Source organism: Rhinolophus sinicus, chromosome 14 (genome assembly GCF_057876585.1).
Source record: "Rhinolophus sinicus isolate RSI-liver-muscle chromosome 14, RSI-T2T, whole genome shotgun sequence".
In the NCBI taxonomy this organism is placed as follows: domain Eukaryota; kingdom Metazoa; phylum Chordata; class Mammalia; order Chiroptera; family Rhinolophidae; genus Rhinolophus; species Rhinolophus sinicus.
In genome coordinates this window covers 82129998-82151631 of record NC_142514.1, presented here as the reverse complement: position 1 = coordinate 82151631, position 21634 = coordinate 82129998, and the positions used below count along the sequence as shown (strand labels likewise).

At 39.5% G+C, this 21634-nt stretch overlaps 1 protein-coding gene across 3 annotated transcripts in view; it reads left to right on the top strand.

Moving 5' to 3' along the window:
* The first annotated feature begins 1535 nt into the window (after nucleotides 1-1535).
* The window catches only part of RNF182 (ring finger protein 182), a 64220-nt gene continuing 44121 nt past the window's right edge, over nucleotides 1536-21634 (top strand). For 2 of the 3 annotated variants that reach the window (XM_074335204.2, XM_074335203.2), the window contains exon 1: nucleotides 1536-2075. The gene's annotated coding sequence lies outside the window, so the exon portion shown is untranslated. Of the gene's footprint in view, nucleotides 2076-2134; nucleotides 2435-21634 lie in introns of those variants that run through there. The other variant, XM_019742957.3, reaches the window with a different exon arrangement.

Sequence of the window (21634 nt, the reverse complement as noted above, 5' to 3'; positions counted from 1 at the left end):
TGTTCTGTATTCAGTTCCCAACCAGGCACTAATATATAAATCAACAAACATTTATTAAGGATCTTTGTTTTGGGTTCTTCATTGAAAAATTACTAAAATATGCTAATTGAAAAGAAAAACCATACAAACCAAACAATACTGAACTGTTTATAGTAACAAGTAATAATAATCCTTTCAATTCCTACTCTAGTTTCAGACATAATCACTGTTAACAATTAGGTATGCATTCTCGGAGAATACATACCTGATTTATCAATGTGTCTATATCTATGTTTCTATCTATCTAGAACTTTATTTGTACAGAAATGAAATCACTCCATGTATATTGTTGTGCATCCCCTCTTTTTAGTTAATAACAAATCAATATCTTTATATGTGTTTTATATACTTTATTCTTTTTAATGGCTGCATAGTATATGGTCTGAATATACTAAATTTATTTAACTACATCACTGTTGATGAACATACAAGATGTTTCACAATATTGTTGTTATAAAAACTGCAGCAACACACATCCTTGTACATCTATCATTGCACGCTTGTATATTCCTGCTTGAAAGATTTCTAAGAATCGAGTTAGCTGAGTGAAAGGTATATACATTTTAAATTTTGAAACACTGCCAAACTGCTTATCAGCCTGTGGGAAAGACCTTGTCTCTTGACTTCAACTGGAAATACCAATGTTCCTGTTACAGGAAAATGGCCACTCTTTCTGAGGAACAAACTTTCTGTTCTCCACCATAAAATGGATCTTATATTTCCATTAATTAATATGTGTGGTTTCAATCGGTAATAACATTGTTCTGCTTTACGGCTTCTCAGGTAGGCAGCAAACACAGAAAACACCAGCTACCCTGGGGTTTTATTATGTTTTTGACATTCTTTTGGTGATTCACAAATGCCAGAAAATAAATGCCATGCTCCCTGGGGTCTAAATGAAGACACTGTGGGTTTTGGACTCAGTAACCCATCTTTCAAGAAGACATAGTATAGGTTGATGACTCATTCACCCTTGGTAGCTATCTTCTAGCTCTGTCCTTTAGAGGAAGCCTCGCTGTAGGTTTGCTAGTACTTTTCCTTCCCTCTCCAAGAATTTCCATAGCAGAGGATGCCTAGCGTGTGCCAAGGTTAGCGTCTGCCTCTCTTCTGCGGAGCGCCATGGCCTGCAGTACATAGAGGGTCCTTGGCAGAGAGTAAGTCAGTGCTCATGGTAAATGCTAGCAGTCACAGCCAGCAGCTGAGCAGTGGCAGCAGCTGAGATTCACAATGCACCAGGAAAGTTGTGTTTTAGCCTATTGAGGTTGTAAGTGTATCCTGTGTTTACAATAAAAAATTAAAGCCCCCTCTCCCCCTCTCCTCCTGGAGCTTTCCACAAGACAGATACAGGATTTGGGTGAAGAGAGACCAGATCCACTTGAGGAGAACCCTGGTGAAAGGAGGAGGAGGTACGTTGTCCCTTGGCAGCTCCGTGCACGCTGCGGCAGTGGCAACAGGAGCGCCAAATACCAGTTGCTCAACACTTTATCAGTTTGCACTGCTCTTTCTTCTCTCTTCTGTGTATTTCCATTTTGAGGGTTCAGCTCCATAGAAGAAAGGTGTGCTGGGGGCTTTTGGAATGTCCCATGTGGGAAGCCAAAGGGGGTGCCTACTAGGAAGGAAATAAGATTGACCCTGGGCCTCCTCTTTCTCCCTCTCCCCTCTTGCTGGGGCAAGACATACGATTTGGTGAGGAAGACTGAGAGAGGGGTGTATTTGTAGTGGTGGCGGCGCCTTGGGGGTCCTTGTCCCCTCGGAGCTCTCAGACTGCTGAGGAGAAGGGCGGGAGTCCCGGCGGCGATGGCTCGGTGGGTCCCGGACCTTGGGTGCCCAAGGGTCCCCATTAGGCCACGGGCCCCGCGCGGTTGCCATGGTGACGCAGGGTCGGCGGTTCCGCACAGTGGAAACAAAGCCGCCCGCCAGCCCGCTCGCTTCTCGCCCGAGCTCCTCCTCCGTGGGCACCTCCCTCCCTCCCAGGCGCCGCCGCCGGAGCGGCTCTCGGCCCGGTGCCCGCCGCTACCGCCGCCGCGGTGGGCCAGGTAAGGCTAGCGTGCCCGCGGCCGGGGAGGGGTCGGGAGCGCGCCCGGGGTGGGGGTCCGCCCGCCGCAGGGAGCGGGCGCCGGGCCCGGCTGCATCAGAGTCCCGGAGGGGCGCGTCCCAGCTGGGAGACGGCCTCCCCCGCGTCGGGGAGCCTCCCGCCGGGCCGCCGGGGCGCTGAGGCCGGGGGACCGCGGCAGCGACCGGGCGGCAAACTTCGCGCCAGGGGCCGCGGGCGGGCTGAGCCTCCTCCCGGGCACGACGGCCGGGGCCACGGTCCTGGCGCCACTCGACGGTCCTCGCCCCGCTGGGCTCGGAGCTTCGGCCGTGTGCTCCTTGGATGTGATTTTACAGAGAGGCGGTGGGTGGTACCTACCTACATTCATATTCATTTTCTCTCTCTCTCTCATTCTCTCTCTCTCTCTCTCTCTCTCTCTCTCTCTCTCTCTCGTTATCGAGGCTTTTAGAAAAAAAATGAAAGTCTTATCTTTGGAGTTTCATGTTTTATAGTTTCTTCTCTTTGAGGATGGGATGGGAGGGTTGTAAGGGGTACACTTAAGACCTTTTTTACAGTCTCTGAAAGCAGAGCTCGTTTTTCTATGCCTGCGACTGAAACATTTTGAGGTGCTTCTGAAGTTCGTTTGGATTTTAAACATAACGACCTTTATCTCTGGAGGGTGTAGTTGCACCTGGAACTAAATGGGAAAGGTAGCCCAGGTTTCCAATCCAGCAGTACCAGAGTTAATAGCAGGACCAGTACTTTGTAGATTAGGTCCTTGGCACCTGTGTCATTGCTATTGTTTCTGGCAGGTATTGTGTTCATGCTTTAAGAACTGGAAAATGCTGTGCGTTTTTATATGTAAGGAAGCAATCTAAAGCACCTCTGAAGGCAAGTGGCTAGGTGGTGTTTGCATGTGTTTATGAGTGTGATAAGGGTTATGATGCCGTTGCCAAGGGCATAGGGGTACCGGCTGGGGAATTGCTCAAGTTATGTACCCTCGCTTTTCTGAGAGCCCCAAGCCTTGCCATCATTTCGTGATATTTAGTTTGTTGCAGATGCAAAGAATGCATTAAAATATAATTGTGAAGACTGTTTTGTGGCTACTTAAATATCATCTTACGTGTAGTAATGTGAAAGACAGAACACTACTCATTTTCAGAAATATGGCTGATCAATTCAGAAGGAAATAATATATTTGTGAATATTATTTGTTTTAATTGGTGAGAGATGTCACACTGATAACTGGAAAATGAGTCAACTGAATTGTATACCCAATTTAGTAAAATAATTTGTAAATTGGAATCAGTCAGTTAGCGAACATTACATGGAATACAAGAAATTACATCTTTGCTAAAAGGTAGTTAATGAAAAGAAACCAATGATCCAAATGGCACGGATCATTTTGAATTGCAGTTAAGTTAATTAGAATTATGGATATTAAAGCTACTTGAGGTGTCAGGCATAAAGTGATTATCTAATATTCCTCTTCTCTCCTTTGGGATTTCAACATCTGTTACCTGCTGATTACTAGGTTTCTAAGCCTGTTCCTATTTGCTAGCAATTTTAAGTAATGTCACTTCATTAGACGACTGTATTGGAAATTAAAAGGATGAAGTTGCAACAACAGTTTGGAGATTATTTCACAATTGGGTTTGTTTTTAACTGAATTTTACTTGTAGAGTGAGTCACAGACGCTCTGCTAAATACTCTTTGGTGATGGTAATGAAATGATACATTGACTAAAATGAGGTAGATCTGTTTTGAGAAGATAACCGGGTGAGAAAATAAGGATTTTCTCATTTAAGCATAAAAGACAATCAGAATATTGAAGCCTAGGCTTATTATTTAGGCACAGAATGCTATTTCATGTTTTGTGTTGTTTCTGAGATACTAAGAGTATATAGCTTTATTCAGATCTTTGTTAGCAGATCCAACATTCAAGTGCAATGACTCCGGACCTACTTTTCTAGCCAGATGGAACTCTCACTGTGAGTTCTAGCCTGAACATTTATGCTGTGGCCCCAAGTTTGTATTCTGAAGAATGGAAATATCTAATGTTAATTCAGCACAATAAAGACTTACGTTTTGCCTTTGCTGCTAGCTCACACAAGACCCAGGATTCAATATAGTTTGGCATCTTTAAAACTGTGTCGTTTTCTGCCAAAAAATAAAGTCAGTAAACATCAGAAACAATCTTGTATTGCAAGCACTGCTTTGTTGTAGTGGTTTTATTTACACAAGCTCTGAAGCATGAAATGAAGCTTTGTCAGTGCAGTGAAAAACAATAATTTGGTGTGTTTATATATGTTACTAGTGTTCAGAGATGTATGCATAACTTGGTAATGAAAGGAAAAAATACTGTGATATCCACAATATCTAGCTCCTTAGGAAATACAAATGGAAAGTGTGCTTTATGTCCGTGGTTTAGATTAGCCACCTGGTGGAAGTAGGGAACAGCACAGCACATCCTCAGGTGTATAATACCATTCGTCACTCTCACTGATTCACAGTGCTATGACATGTTTGCATTTCTAGACTTAAAAGAGTCTTAATTTTATGAAGTAAAACCGGTCCCCATTTTTGGTATAAGTTGTAAAATATGGTCTATAATTGTAACCACAGCCATTGTTTTACCTGAAGAATTCTATTAACTTAGCTTTATCAAGCGTGCCCAAAGATATAAAACGAGCCAAGAAATGTTCACGTTTAAGTTAGGATTAACATTATACTTCTGCCATTGAAAGTCTGTTGTTTGTAACCATATGAGCCCGCATGGGGAGCATAAGGCCACTGAAGCCTTTATTGCCTGTTTCTGGGTCAACATTCTCTTGTAATTTCTCTTTGCACTGTGTTAACATGATGACTGGGTGGTAATTTAGCATCTAGAACAATGTGCTGTAGCATTTATAAAAGCGCATTTGGGAAAGATGATAGTTTTTTTAATGATTTATTCATTATCAAAACACTTAGGTTTGGATTTGTGGCTGGGGAGGATAACGTAGCCAGCCCTGAGACCTCGCAGAAAAAGGGCAATAAATGTAAGGTATTGTTAACCTGACCTGCTGTGCATGGTGGGTATTGATCACAATTACTGTGCTGAAGAAAAGCAGGGAAGACACTGGAAGTGGTGGCTTGTGACATGGATTATTAATAGTGATTGATGGTGGTTGAAAAACTTTTGTGGTATGTGTTTCATTTTTTTTATGCTCTCAGTTAAAACGAAGATAAACTGTCTTAAGCCATTGCAGAAACCACAGTGCAGGGGAAAATGCATGCGTTTATACTGTCTGGCACATAATTGGAGTGTTGTAAATATAGTTTGAAGTCAATGATTGATTTTCTTACATGTCACTTATTTGTAGCAATTATATACTATAGTTTTGGACATCAGCAAACAAATATTTATCAAGTGTTTCCTTCTATGTACTCCATATTGCTTGATATAAGTCATCTGAGCTCTTATGGATGAGAAATTACTTGTTTTCCAACTATTATGAGTATTTGTTTTATCTTATGTATAACTCATTATGTACAATACCCAAATAGTCTCTTCTGGCCTAGTTTTCAGCTTTCCTTTTCTTAGGGGAAAACTTACCAGTTCAATCCATAATGCTTTTAAAATGATTTTATATTCCCAGGGCTTTTAAAAAATATGGTTTGGTTAATTTGTTATTCAACCAGAAGAATATTGGAACCTTAGTTTATAATGGTGTGCATTTAGAAAAACACATATTATAATCCTTAATTTCACATTTTCGACATTTATAGAGGTTGTATGATGGGTAGGAAAATTTGGGATCCTGTTAGGTGTTTGATTGCTCATTGCCCGGAGTGTCTTGAACTAGATCCCTACTTCTTTACCTTATAATCAGTGGAAGTGAAAGCCAAAGGATCTTGACGTAGAGGCTTCAGTGCGTTAAAAAATGTTAGTTAAAAAGAAAGATTAATATACACTGAGAGCCTGCAGGGCTTGGTGGTAAAGGGGAGGGGAGGAAAAAAGACTGATGGCACTAATAATCTCTTCAACACCTTAAGGTCCAGAATCCTGAAGCAATTACCCAAGGGCTATTTACATGGTTTCCAGAGGCTGGCCACTCCTACAACAGAGATGCTGGTTCTGGATGCTTACTCCCACCTTTACTGACTAAAAAGTGATTCCTTGGAATTGTGGTGTAGTGCACTTTGAATATTATAAACCACAAATTAGGGCAAAAAAAGAAAGGTTTTCCACATGGGTGTATTGTATAATCTAATCAGTCAAGTAGGCCAGTTAGATAATCAGGACAGTAAGGGAACTATGAAATAAAACTATGTGTTTACCGAACATACTTGATATATTTAAATGAGAAATTGTGTTTCTGAGTAACAGTACATTATAAATCGTCTTCCCTCTCTTATAACCATAGTCATTCAAGGGAGCCATGACATTTTACACAGTTGTATCACTATGTCATGTGTCAGGCATAGTTGTATTGAAGAACAGATGTTAACCAAACTCTTGAATTGTAAATCTGCGATCAAATGTTTCTATATGGTCTTATCTGGCATTTCCTCTTGTTATATATGGTTTCTTCAGACCCTGTTTAATATGGTTGCAGTTCCATCTTTTCTTCTATCCATCAATCAGACCTTTCCAGTGCTTCCTCTGGGCCAGGCACTGTTCTGAGCACTTCACAAATATTAATTTATTTCATCTTATGAATTAGGTACTATAATACTCCCCAGACTTAAGAATGAGGAAACTGATGTGCTTTCTCTGTCATATTAACCCAAAGGTACACAAAATGTGCCAGAATCCTGACTCCTTTATGTCAAGGAATACAGCAAGCTTTACTTTTCAATTCACTGACATGTTTTAAGTATAGAAATTAAAGGCACTAATTGTTATGGCACTTGGGCTTTTTTTCTTATTTTAATAAAAAGAAACAAAACCTAAAGTCATAAAACAAGAAGCCTTTCTTTATGGCATATTGTGACATGTACCAGTATTTTCTGTACAAAGACACTAGAATAGACTAAGAGAAGATACTTTCTGAAGATAGTTCTTTCACTTATTATTTGTATTGATACATTAAAAATACATGTTTTCTATGGTGTTAGCCTTGCTATATACATGGAAATATATCTTTTAAACGTTTCTCTATTTTTCATTACCTTATGTGGGCTACCATCATTCTAGGTCTCCTATTCTTAGCTAACTCTAACCTGTCCTAAGGACTAAGTGATATTCCTCTGTCACTCTCTCTCGTCCAAGAGAACTCTGTGTATACCTTTTTTTTTTTTTTGAAGCAATTTAGCATGTTGTTTGAAAATACATCTGTGTTTTTTTATGCTGGACTTTCAAGCTTCTTAAGAAAAAGTACTATGTCCTACTCATTTCCAAAGACAAAGTAGGTACACGTATGCTTTGCTTAATTGAATACTTTTTTATGAGATATAAAATTATTATGTTTTAAATCTAGTTCCAAAGTCAGTATTGAGGGCCTTAAGAAAGTCAATTTTAGGGGCATAGGAAACTGACTCAATTTTCTTGTAGTAGTGGTACTTCAGTTATCTAAGTTTCAAAATGTATAATTAGGGCACTATAAATTTAATTTGAGCATTTAGGTATTTGAAATACAGCATTAGAAATCAAATATCACAATTCCATTTTCAATTATTTGGATTCCTGATGTTCATGTCATAAAAGGATATATATAAAAAGCATAAAGAACACTATCTAGCTTAATTTTTATACTAGCAATTATGGATGATAAACTTCTGATTATTCTAGTTAAAGACAGCAAAAAATGGATCTTCGGAAATCATTTACATTTGTCTTTATAATACTTTTAGTTTTTTACCTCCCCTCCCCACTTTTCATCCCCCCTGTAAACACATATTTACACTGTCTCCATAGAAGGGTCATTTAACATTTTCATTTCAGGGAGTCTTTCTCATTTATATGAAAAGTAAGATTAAATAAATAAGAGACAGGTGTCCATAAAAACAAGTAATGAAGCATAGTTCTGTAAGTTCTTTAAATCATAAATATTGTAATTTGTTGAGCACTTATTTGGTGCCAGGTACTCTATTAAGTATGCTACACAAACTATCTTTTGATCTTCACAATAACTCTTGTTTCCTTATCTATAAAATGCTAATAAATACCTTATCCAAGATCACACAGAGTCGGTAAATTTAAAAACATGATTTGTGTGGATAAATCACAATCTGAAGTTGACTGTGATTGCTTTGTTAATTACCAGCAGACAACTACTTCCTGCTTCAGTGAAGATGCTGTCTGGTTTGTATGCTTTGGAAAAAGTGGCAGTTGCAGACTGCCTGGTGGGGCAGATTCAGAATGGTAGGTGTGGTCAGTTTAAAGAGGGGAGATGGTTCTTAGGAGGTAACCAAGAAAAGTAAGTTTTTGTTTATGCTTATTGCTGCAGACTCCAGGTGGGTTTTGGGGGTAGAAGGAGGGGGAGAACGCTTCCCGTCAAATCTATTTTTAGAATTAAATACAAAATTAAATGAAATTGTCTTCTCTTTCCTGAATTTCATTTAATTTTATACTGTGACCTGGATTGGGAATTAACACAGAAAAGGGCCATAGAGGTGAATAGGATGAAAAGAAATGAAATGAGAAGTAATGCAATAAATGTCGTGTACCTTAGGCTGGACTTCTCTGAGGCTCTATGTTACTGCAGGGGATCCTTCCCTTCGGGTGCTAGAGGTCTGGAGTATAGGGTCAGGATGAAGTTAGAAGGCTTGAAAACTCTTCTCATTTGGGTCATTCTCCTGTACATCTTAGTTTTCCCTGGAATTCCTAGTACAAACCTTTTTTGATAACTACTGAGAAAAAAGAGGAACAAGGGACTTTTAGTTATAGTCTCAACAGCATGCAAAAGCTCTCTTTTATGAACAACTAGTTACTCTTTTTGTCAATGTGAGCTTTTTTTCACATTCAAGGACAGGATGAAAGTAAAGGTCCACCCATATTGTTGCAAATACTAAGATTTCCTTCTTTATGTCTGCGTAATACTCCGTTGTATAACTGTACCACAGTTTCTTAATCCAGTCGTCTATCGATGGGCATTTTGGTTGTTTCCATGCCTTGGCTATTGTGTATAGTGCTGCAGTAAACATAGGGGTGCATACATTTTTTCGAATTAGAGTTTTGGATTTCTCCGGATAGATACCTAGGAGTGGAATTGCTGGGTCATAAGGTAGTTCCATTTTCAGATTTTTGAGATACCTCCATACTGTTTTCCATAGTGGCTGCACCAATCTGCAATCCCATCAACAGTGCATGAGGGTTCCCTTGTCTCTGGTAAGTGAAATAAGTCAGACAGAGAAAGATGCATACCATATGATCTCACTTATATGTGGAATCTAAAGAAAAGAATAAATGAATGAACTAATCAGAAACAGTCTCAGAGACATAGAGGAAAAACTGAGGGTTGCTAGATGGGGGCGGGATAAAGGGGAAGGTGAGGGGATTAGAAAGCACAGTCGGTAACCAGAAAATCGCCATGGGGAACGAAAGTCAATTTGTGGAATGTAATCAGTAATGTTGTAAAGATTTTGTAGGGTATCTGATGGACACTTGTCTCATTAGGGAGACAACCTCAGGGAAGATGTAGATACCTGATTACTGCACTGTACACCTGAAGCTGAAGCTGAAGAATAATGAATGTCAACTACAATTTTATATGTATATATAAAGTATGTATATATATATATATATATAAAGTATGTTTATATATATGTATATATATATACATATATATATAGTTAAAAGAAGTAGAGTACAGCATTAGGAATAGAGACAGTGGAAATGTAATGGCTATATGCGATGTCAGAGGGGTAGTAGATGGGGAGAGGGGGGTTATCACTGTGTGGGATATAAATGATAAATGTCTAACTATTATACATTGTTTTGTACACCTGAAACTAATTAAAAAAAGAAAGAAAAGAAAGAAAGTCAGTAAAGCTTTGTGGTTTATAGCATGAATTTTGAAGCCAGACAACCTGGAGTTGAATCCTGGCTCGGCTACCTTCTAACTGTATGACCTTGGGGCAGCTACTTAATCGTGCTGTGCCTTCATTTCATTACCTGTAAAATGGGGAGAAAAACATTACTTACTTTTCTGGGTTGTGAAGATTAAACAAATTAATATTTGTAAGCTACTTAATTATTAGCTATCACAAGTAAGCTTTTTGTACAGAAAGACAACTAATATTTTATTTTTTCACAGGTACAAATAAAAATCTAGATTTCTTTAGGCCTTCATGTTCAATATATTTGTCTTATTCTGTTTATAAATCTGGTAAATGTGAGCAATCACCTTTACGTTTTCTTTGATGAAACGTTAGTTCAGATGGAACAGATTCAGTTCCTTTAACTATCAGCCCCATTTATAAACTTAGCTAGATTTAACCCTTAAATATTTTCAATTGCATATATAAATTTAATGAATTTGGTTTTCTGTTTACACAAATCAGGTGCTTATTGGGCAAATTTATGACCCATATGAATAAAACCTTTCCAAATACTTACCCTAAGTTTCTTTGACTGTTCCATCACTTACAAATTAATATTTTATAGACATAGCCAAATCCTCTTAAACATTTCAATCTAAATAAATCATGTGTCTAAATTTATCACACATTTTAGTTTAGAATTATAAGGCTAATCTGTGTGTTTATATCAGATTGTTTTAAACATTAAAAACAAAACAATTGTTCACAAACTGTTCCAATTAATGTAAAACATATTTCTAAGCTTTTCTGAAAAGTATTAATATGAGTCTGGTTTTCGTCATCATGTCTGAATTTAATTCTAGACCTTCTCTAGATTGGAAAGTTACTTACCTACTAGGAGGAAGTTCATTATCTCAGATAAGCTGGAGGTACCATTTCAGATGAGCTTTAGTTATCATACCATTCCATTCTGATTTCAAGTTACGGCTTGACCATTTTTCATGAAAACATCCTTATTGATTACAGATTAAAGGCTTAGATACTTGCACCCGGGCTGCATAGATCCTGGATAATTCTTCTTGTGACATCAGTGGATAGGCTTGGCCTTCATTTATAGTCACCATGACAACAGGTGACTCCAAACCATGCTTTTCAGATAGAATTGGTATTTTAATTCTTAGACCAGGGCTGTCCAATAAAATATGTAATGTTAAGTTTCAGGTAGCCATAGTATAAAAAAGCAAAAAGTAATTAATTTTAATTTTAATTTAACTTTATTAAACCCAACATATCCAAAATATCATCATGATTTCAACAGGTAATCAATATAAGCATTGCTAATGAGATATTTGACATTCTTTTTATTGTTTTGCATGAAGTCTTTGAAATGTAGTCTGTATTTTACACTTACAGAGTAATCTCAATTCGGATGCTAAATTTCCAGCAGTTACAATGAATGATAGTCCTTGCAAAATGGTAAAGTTGTATCAGATAGAAAAATATTTTACATTGCTTCAGTTTCTAAATTAAAATGAATAAAAATTAAATTAAATTAAAATTTTAGTTTCTTAGTTGCACTCGCTGCGTTTCAAGCGCTCAGTAGCCAAAGGTGGCTAGTGGCTCCCAGAGTGGATAGTGCAACCCTGATTCAGACCTGTTCTTCAGCTAATTCTTTGATCTGCTTTGGGTTGTGTCCCACTACTGTTTCAGATGGCTTCCTTCACTCAGCTGGATTCCTCATTTCTCTAGCTCACAGTCATTTTAATGATGTCTGATTGGCTCGACAGGCATTTTAATGTCATTTCATTAAGTTCAACTGTTCCAACTTTTGTCTATCTTCTGAGTGGCTTCTAACACAATTAAAAACATTCGCTTACGACAGCAGTAGTAGTTTTGAAGGAGGTACCGTGGGGTGAGCTTATGACATCTCTGTTTCATCCAAGGTAGTTTGCCGTTTAGATGGAAATGCTAAGACTTTAATGTAATCCAGGTGTGAACTCAAATGCTGCCTGGCAACCCTCCTCCTTTTTCCTGGTCTGCTCATTATCCTGCTTTTCTAGACAATCATTTATTCTCTTCTTTTCTCCCTTCAAACCTGTACCCCCTCCTCCTTCCTGACCCCTCTAGAAGCAGATGACCTTGCTTCTAGAGAACTTCCACAGACTTTCCACCATTGCATCTGTGGCCTCACCTCCTTCTGAACCCATACACACTGCCACCTCCAACGGGACCCTAAGTGACTGGGCGCCTCTCAGCAGCCACCTCCTCTGTTGTGCATTGTGTATCATCCCTTCTTGCCCACTCACGGATAATGGTCTTTCTCTATCATCTGTTTCCCCCACTATTGGATCGTTTTAATCAGTTCACATACTGTAATATTATAAACTGAAGTCATTTAAGCTCGTCTAAAAACAAAAAAAAACCCACAAAACAAACACAATACAATACTTACTGAACCCCTACATTTTTCTTCAGCTTCTACAGCATTTCTCTGTTCTTCGTCTTAGCAAAACTTTCTGAAAGTTGTTTACACTGTTCTTCCCTATTTCTGTCCTCTCATTCTTTTTTTTTTTTTTTTTTAAGTTTCAGGTATACAAAGCAATGTAATAGACATTTAAACCCCTCATAAAGTGATAACCCACCCCCCCAAGCTACTACCCATCTGACACCATATATAGCTATTACAATACCATCGACTATCTTCCCTATGTTGTACTCACATCCTGTGACCATATATATATATATATATATATATATATATATATATATATATATATATATAGTTATAGTTGACATTCAATATTATTCTACTTCAGCTTTTCAGGTGTGTAGCTCATTGGTCAGGCATCTACACAGTCTATGACGTGATCCCCCTGATAAGTCCAGTGCCCATCTGTGACCTTACATGATCTTTACAACATTATTGATCATAGTCCCCATTCTGTATTAACTATCAATTTGTATTTCTTAATGCCTTCACCTTTTTTTACCCTGACCCCAACCCCATTCCCTTCTATCACCCTGACAGATCTAGTACCTATCTGGTACCATACCTCGTTATTACAATATTGTTGACTATATTCCTTATGCTATAACCTACATCCCCATGACTACTGTGTAACAACCAATTTGTACTTCTTAATCCCTTCCCTTTTCACCCATCCTTACCCCCGCTCCCATATTAAAGAAGTCTCTCTGAATCCTTGTAATACTGGTTTGGTGGTGATGAACTCCTTCAGCTTTTTCTTGTCTGGGAAGCTCCTTATCTGTCTGTCCTTCAATTCTAAATGACAGCCTTGCTGGATAGAGCAATCTTGTTTGTATGTCATTGCTTTTCATCACTTGGAATATTTCCTGCCATTCCCTTCTTGCCTGCAAAGTTTCTGTTGAGAAATCAGCTGACAGTCTTATGGGGGCTCCCTTATAGGTAACTAACTGCTTTTCTCTTGCTGCTTTTAAGATTCTCTCTTTGTATTTAACCTTTGGCATTTTAATTATGATGTGTCTTGCTGTGAACCTCTTTGGGTTTATGTTGTTTGGGACTCTCTGTGCTTCCTGGGCTTGTATGCCCATTTCCTTCACCAGGTTAAGGAAATTTTCTGTCATTATTTCTTCAAATAGGTTTTCGATTCCTTGCTCTCTCTCTTTTCCTGGTACCCCTATAATGCAAATATTGGTATGCTTGATATTGTCCTGGAGGCCCCTTAAACTCTCCTCAATTTTTTGGATTCTTTTTTCTTTTTTCTGTTCTGGTTAGGTGTTTTCTGCTACCTTATCTTCTACATCACTGGTTGGATCCTCAAATGCTTCATCTAATCTGTTGATTCCCTGTAATATATTCTTTGTCTCCATTATTGTATCCTTTATTTCTGACTGGTTCTTTTTCATGGTCTCCATCTCCATTTTTAAGAGATCATTGAGCATTCTTATAACCAGTGTTTGGAACTCTGCATCTGATACATTGTTTATCTCTGTTTCACTTAGTTCTTTTTCTGGATCTTTGTTCTATTCTTTTCATTTGGGACATGTTTCTTTGTCTTCCCATTTTGGCTCCCTCCCTGTGTTTGTTTCTGTGTATTAGGTAGGGCTGTCTTCTGGTCTTAGTAGAGTGGCCTTATATAGTAGGTGTGCTGTGGGGTTCAGTGGCACAGTCTTTCTGGTCACTGAGCCATGTACTCCAGGTGTGTCCCTGGTGTGGGTTGTGTGTGCCCTCCTCTTGTAGTTGAGCCTTGGTTGATAATTGCACATCAGTGTGAGGGACTGACCCTTGGGCTCACTGGTTGTGAGGACTGGCCTTGACCACAGTGGAAGTGTTGTTGTGCATGGGCTGATCCTACAGAGCAGGATCTGCCTCAGCAGGACTCTGGTGCCTGCCCAATCCACCCCTTGGGTGTGTCCTACTTGGAGATGGCTAGGTGATGCTCCAGCTCATTTTGAAGCTAGCCACTGGGGGCACTAGACCCAGGACCACCTTGGAGGGGATCCACTGTAGGTCTACTTCAGCCACAGCCTGTGCCCCACCTGGGGCCACCTAGAGGGAGCCAGAAAGAAATCCGCTGATGTCTCCCGTCCATGCTATGCTTGGAAGTGCCTTTGAGAGACCAAGCCATGAACCAAGGCCGGCTGCCACTAGTGCTGGCTTACGGTTGCTCAGCCAGAGGTACAGGACATGCTCAAGCCAGATGCTGTTTGTCTGGGTTCTGCGAACTTTCGAGAGACCCTAGGAAAGTGCAGCTTGAGCCAAGGCAGGCGGTCTGCATGAGAAAGACATTGATAGTGCCTGGGTGTGCCCAAAAGTTGGGCTGGGCCAGGTCTCAAATTGCCAGGGCATGGCGAATGAACAGCGGAGATTCAGAAATGGCGGCTGCCTGTGTTCTTGCGTCAGGGAGGGTGAGGGCTCAACAAAGAAACAATGGCCTTTGCCAGCTCCCCAGTACAGGAGAAAGCCACCTCTCCAGCCCCCATCCCAAGCTGGACAAGTCAATTCCCACCATTTGTCCCTGCTGCCTTTCCAGCTGCTGCCCCAGCGCTGGAGCTCAGAGTGAGTGATTCCACTGGTAGGTAAGTCCATGCACAGTCCCTTTAAGAGGAGCACCTGTGAGTGCAGCCACACTGCCTCCCTCAGTCACAATCTCCGCTGTTTTTCACAACCAAAAATTATGGGAACTTCTCTCCCCAGCACTGGAACCCTGGGCTTGGGTGGGGCTGGTATCTCTCGCTCCTTTAGGGGATGAGGGGACCCCCACAGCTGAAATAGCCCTCCTGATCTTTAATGGTCACACACAGGTGTGGGACCAGTCCGTTCCACGTCTCTGCCCTTCCTACCAGTCCAGAGGTGGCTTCTTCTGCATGTCCTCAGTTGAAAGTCTTCAGTTCAGCTTGATTTTAGGTGATTCTCAATGATGGTTGTTTTGTAGATTAGTTGTAATTTTGATGTGGTTGTAAGAGAAGGTAAGCACAGCATTTACCTACTGCACCATCTTGATTGTCCTCTCTGTCCTCTTATTCTTGAATCTATCTCAGTTAGGGGTTCATACCCATTACTCTGCTGAAAGTGCTTCAGAATGACCTTGCCAAATCCAAGATCAGTTCCCAATCTTCCTCTTACCCAGCCTATCAGTGAGATTTGACAGTCCATCCATCCCTTCTTCTTGAAAGACTTTCTTCACTTGGTATATATGTTAGCTGTTGCTTTAGTAATGCTGCATTACAAACCACCCTAAAACTCATTAGCTCACATCCAATTTTTTGTTCATGGGTCTCCTAGGTTGGTTGCTTTTGAGCTGATCTAGGATCGGCTGAGTTGGGTGGCCCTGGTCCTGGCTGTGGAGTGGATTTAGATCTACTCCTCATGTATTTATTCTGGGATTTATACGAAGGGACTATCCAGGGTATGCTCTTGTTGTGGCATATTATTGGGGTCCAAGAGCAAAATCAAGCTACAGAAGCTCACTGAAGGCCTTTTCTTTCCTCTTGCCCACTAACACTCCCATTGGCCAAAGAAATTCACATAGTGGGCAGCGCAGCGTATGGCAACCACCATTGGAAAGGGAAGGGAGTGAGTATTTGCCGAATAATAATCCAGCACATCACATGTGGCCTCCAGGACACCTTTCTTTCTTGATGCTCTGTCCATCACTGGCTTTACCGCTCAGTGTCCTTGGATGGCTTCTGCAGATATCTCTAAACCTTGCAGTGCCTTCAAGTCCAGACTGTGGATTCTTTCCTTTTTTTTGTCTTCCCTCATTTCCTAGGTAGTTGATCTCATCTCATGACTAAATAGGCATCTTAAACTCAACATGTCCAAAAACGAACTCCTGATTCCCTGTACCAATCCCCTCCTGACCTGCTGTTTCCGTTTTCCCAGTTTAATAAATAGCATCTTCAGGTACCTTAGCTATAACTTGGGACTTGACTTCTTCATAAGTTGATTTTTCCTTTTTTGCCTTAATATTTTAAATTCAGTCCTTTAGTAGATTTGTTGACTCTGCCTTTAAACTTGTTCATTTCTCCCACTGTAGTACAATCTACTGCCATTTCCCTTTTGTTTTACTTCAGGTATCTTCTAATGGGTCTCCCAACCTCTGCCCTTATAAGGCAGAATACAGTCTATTTCCTATGTAGCAGTGAGAACAATCCTTTTGAACTTGAAATCAGATCCTATCACTTCCCTGCTCAAAAGACTCTGATGCCAAAAGAAAACAAAATAGCCCCCTGCACTGGTTCCCTCCTGACTCAGAATCAATGGCAGAGCCACTTCAGGGGCCTACGAGGCCTCCACGCTCTGGCCCCTGCTAGCCCCCACTGCATCTCCCCCTTGCTCATTGCACTCCAGCCTTGCTGTTTTCTAAACACACCAAGTCTGCTCTGGCCGCCGGACCTTAGTGCTGCTGTTCCCTTTGCTGGGACTGCTCTTTCTCCAAATATTTGTAAGCTCACCCCCTCTTTTCTTTCAGGTTTGTACTCTAATGTTATCAGAATGGCCTTTCCTGAGCACTCTGTAAAAAATTATAATCTTTTTGTCTCCTGTACTTTCTATCCCTCTTACCTGTTCTTTCTATAGCACTATTACCACCTGGCACATCACATACACAAACAAAAAGTGTATATCTGTTTGTCTTCCTCTTCTATTGTATAAAATCCATAAAGACAGTGGCTCTATTTATTTATTCTCAGCTTTTAGAACAACACCAGGAATATAGTAAGTGCTCAATAAATATTTCTTTAATGAATAAAATAATTTTATATGATACCTGTTTCTAGCACAGGGGTTCAGTCTTAGAAAACTCTAGAACATTATAGAAGAGCTGTAGATTTCTGTAGTCAATCCTCTATCTGGTTGGTGTTGTCAAATGGTTGTCTCTGTAGCTCATTAAATGATTCCAGAAAATAGCACAGAAAATGCCATCCTCTGTTCTGATAAACAGATCAGAATTATTTATTTGGTAAAACTTGAGACATCTATAATTACTGAGACATGAGCATTTTATGGCAGAGACTTTTTCAGTTGGGTGAGGGCTTTTAATAATATTTTAACTGTTTTGTTGAAGTCTTAAAAAAAGGTACTGCATAGTTTCCTCCGCTTCTCAAGTCTTTATAAAAATAGATATAGACCATTTGAAATAATTTTGAACCCCTACTAATGCTAATATGAGTTAGAATTTCTTATGTGCAATTTTAGAGCTAAGAAATAAAAGGAAAACACTGAAACTTCTGCTTGAATTAGCAGTTTGAAGATATTCAAATGGTAATGATAATAACAAGCACTTAAAAAAACATGGTGTCTCAAGAGCTAGAAGGTCCAAAATCAAGAAAGTCCAATAGTTTGCTGCTTTATCTATTTTTAATCTGAAGTAAATGTTTTTTCAGGGGGAAGGGTTGGAAATTTGTGCTTTAGCAAAGCTTTTAATGATCTCTTAATCACTGAAATATGAACAGGACTATAGAAAAAACAAAATACATTCCCCCTCCCAGCCTAGGAATTAAAATAAAGAAATTGCTATTGTATCTGATGTGTATGTGTCATACGAACTTTTTCTTTTTGAGTTTGTGTCCATGTCCCCTGCGAAAGTGAACAAACTCACTGAAGATTATTAAATCAGCTCTTAGGTACTGAAAGATGGAAATGAAATAAAGAGTTTTTCATGGGTGTGTAGCCTGCCTTGCTGGTTCACTGTGCCCACATTGCATGGATGTGAGGGGTGTGGGCTTCCTAGTAGTTAGATCTGGGTCCAAATCCTGCCTTTGCCACATAGAAGCCCTGTAGACACCTTACTCCCGGGACACCATTCACTCGGACACCGACACGACAATAGTATGTTTTTATTATCAGCTCATTTATTGTTTCTTATTGGTTATACAGTATTATTAGCTTGGGGAGATTATAATAGAAGTGGATAGTAGTTTACATTGTTACATGGAAAAATGGTATAACCAACCACCTTGGATATAAACTTTTCTAGCAGTGGGGATTGATTTGTGTTGATTTAAAGATGTTTTTGTCATTTAGCTCCCTTGTAAGTGATGGCAGGTTCACTGAAGTGTACATGCACCAGAATTGGAGTGCATGTTCTTGCAACTGGTATCGTCTGTAGGTGGGAAGTAATTAGATTTAGTTCAACATCTGGAGAGAGGGCTGAGATTCAATAATTTGGAGAATGTTGGAAACAAATCTGTTAGGATAAAGTAGCAAGTTCTTCCTAATGACAAATGATGATGGTATGAAGTTTTAAAGAGCAGGGTAAGTAACTCTTTCTCTTAAAACTCTTATATGTACAGTTTTGAAGGTGTGAATCCTGTACTTTGCTTAGGACTTTGTTGGTTTTATAAGAGACTATATTCATTTACAGAGTACATTTGCACAGATAAAACGAATGGCACATGTACAAGGAAGAAACCAGGAGTCAGTGGACACTGAACTGTAAAATGGGTACAATGCCATCCCCTGGTAGGGTCGTTGTGAGGATGAATGACAGACGGACGGACAGACGGATGGATGGATGGATGTAAAATGTACAATACGTGATGGATAAAATGCACTTAATAATTGGTAGCTCTTTGCTATTTGGTGTCTTTTCCCTCTATCACATGACCTCTCATTTCTGCCTTTTTCCCCTAGGAGGTGAAGACTTATCCTTAAAGATCATTTTTAATCATTACTTAAAAAAGTAATTCTGGCATTTTATCTTTTTTTTTTTTTCAAGGTCTCTGTTTATTTTCCATTCACAAAGTTCTTTACACTGCTCTTCAAATGTGAGTCCTATATAATTTAAAAACTACATGGTAGTCTATTTAAAAAAATTAATAGTATAACATTAAAATGTCAGACATACTCAGTATAGTGTCAGTAATATCTCAATGAGTAGAATCAGGTTTTCTTATTAGACCAAATCTACAAATAAGTTTTCATCAACTGATATTCAGTTGATGTGTTTTATAAAACAATTTTCATGTGGCAGGGTTTTCTCTTTTTCTTTTTTTTAGATGGAGCAATCTATTGAAATCAGGTCAGAAAAATAAGAATAGATATGATTAAATTGTGGGATTTAGGTTAAATACGTTATAGTAGATCCTTTTCTTCCCCCTCTCCCCCTTTTCTCCCGCCTCCCCCCCACTCTGGTTCAAGCTGTTGTTTCTCAGTCTACTTGTGTAGGACACAGCTCCCAGGCCCGCGCTGGTATTATGAGCCTTGCGCTCCCCCGGCTGAGGCAGTGGGTCATTGTCGGTCAGTCGGCCACTCACGGCAGCCCAGCTCCAGGGAGAGCTGTTGTTCACAATCTTAGCTATAGAGGGTGCAGCTCACTGGCCCATGTGGGAATCAGACCCGACCTCAGGCGGCGCTCCAACCACCTGAGCCACCAGGCCCACCCAGTAGATCCTGTTCTAAAAGTATTACTAATTGAATACATTTTGTCTTGTCATCTATGTCTAATTTGGTTTTATTATTATGAAATAATTCTGTAGTGATTTTTTAAGCAGAGTGCTTGTTTTGTTCAAACCTGACAAGGGTATTAGTTTCATTGTATAATACTTACCTTTGTATTCTTCAAATAGGTAACAGATCTCTCCTAACATCTTTCTTAGCTATACTTTTTTGGTACTCTGAACTCATCTCATGGTTCTTCTTTTAATCCCCCATTTGTGCAAGTCTTCCTCCTGCTCCTGGGGCTTTGAACTGGCTATTCCTTCTGCATGAATGTTCTTACCTTCTCTCTTCACTCAGTAATTCCTAATTATTTTTCAGGTTTCAGCTTAGTTGTTACTTCCTTATGGAAATCTTCCCTTACATTCTGACCAGATCAAACTCCATTGCTCATTCCACAGATAATTACTGAGTGGCTACAGTGGGCTAGGCAGAGTTCTAAGATCTGGAGATATAAACAGACAAGGTTCCTTTTCTGTGGTGCTTGAATTCTAGTGAAGAGATTCTTGCATGTGTGTGCACACATACACCCCCCGCCAAAGAAAACCCAAATAAGTAAGAAAATTAGCAGAGACAAATAAAATGCAATAATTAAAATAAGGCAAGTGATTGGATGCTACATGAGCAGGTAGCATTTAAGCTGAGATGTGAGTGACAAGGGGAGCCTTGATCAGGAGCGGAGCATTTCAGACTAAAGAATAGTGCAAAGGCCGTGAGGCAGGGAGGAGGCAGGAGAGTGGTATGAGACGAGGTTAGAGAGGGAAGGAGTGGTCAGATTGCTCAAGGCTTTGTAATTCAGGGTAAGGGCTTGGGTTTTAGTTTATATGCGATGGGAAGCGATTGGAGGGCTTTTTGTAGAGTTGGTGGTTAGGGGAAATGAGGATAATTTGGTTTACATTTTAGAAATATTCTTCTATATGTAGATCGGATCATGAGAGAATGGGTGGCAGCAGGGAGCACTGTTAGGAGTCTACTGAGTAGTCCAGGTGAGAGATGGTGTACTTATTAAAATTGTAATTTTGCATTTATTTATATGATTATTTGATTGATATTGTCCTCACTGCACTGTAAGCTCTTTAAGGGCAGAGACAATCAGAGACAATGTCTTTTTTTTTGCTTAAAGTTGTGTTCCCAGTATTTAGTCCAGAGTCTGGCACCATATGGGCACTCGGTTATCTACCGTGTTTCCCTGAAAATACAACCTAGTCGGACCATCAGCTCTAAAGCGTCTTTTGGAGTAAAAATTAATATAAGACCTAGTCTTATATTATATTATATTATACCCGGTCTTATTATATTAAAATAAGACCAGGTCTTATATTAATTTTTGTTCCAAAAGATGCATTAGAGCTGATGGTCCAGCTAGGTCTTATTTTCAGGGAAACATGGCAGTACTTGAGTGACTAGATGAGGACTGTGGGAAATAATGACTAAGATATAACTCCATCTATATTGATTTAACTATCAATTCAGTGTTTTCTTTACATCACACATAGAAGATAGATACATGTATCATGGCTAAAGAAATTATTTTGGCTAGCGGGAAATAATTCATAAAGTCATAATATCAAGGTCTTTATTCAGATATCCAGAGTAGAGTTGCAAGTCCTTCACACTTATTTTGACAATGGAACTACTATAAGCTACATATTAAAAGGTGGAGGTTATTTTCA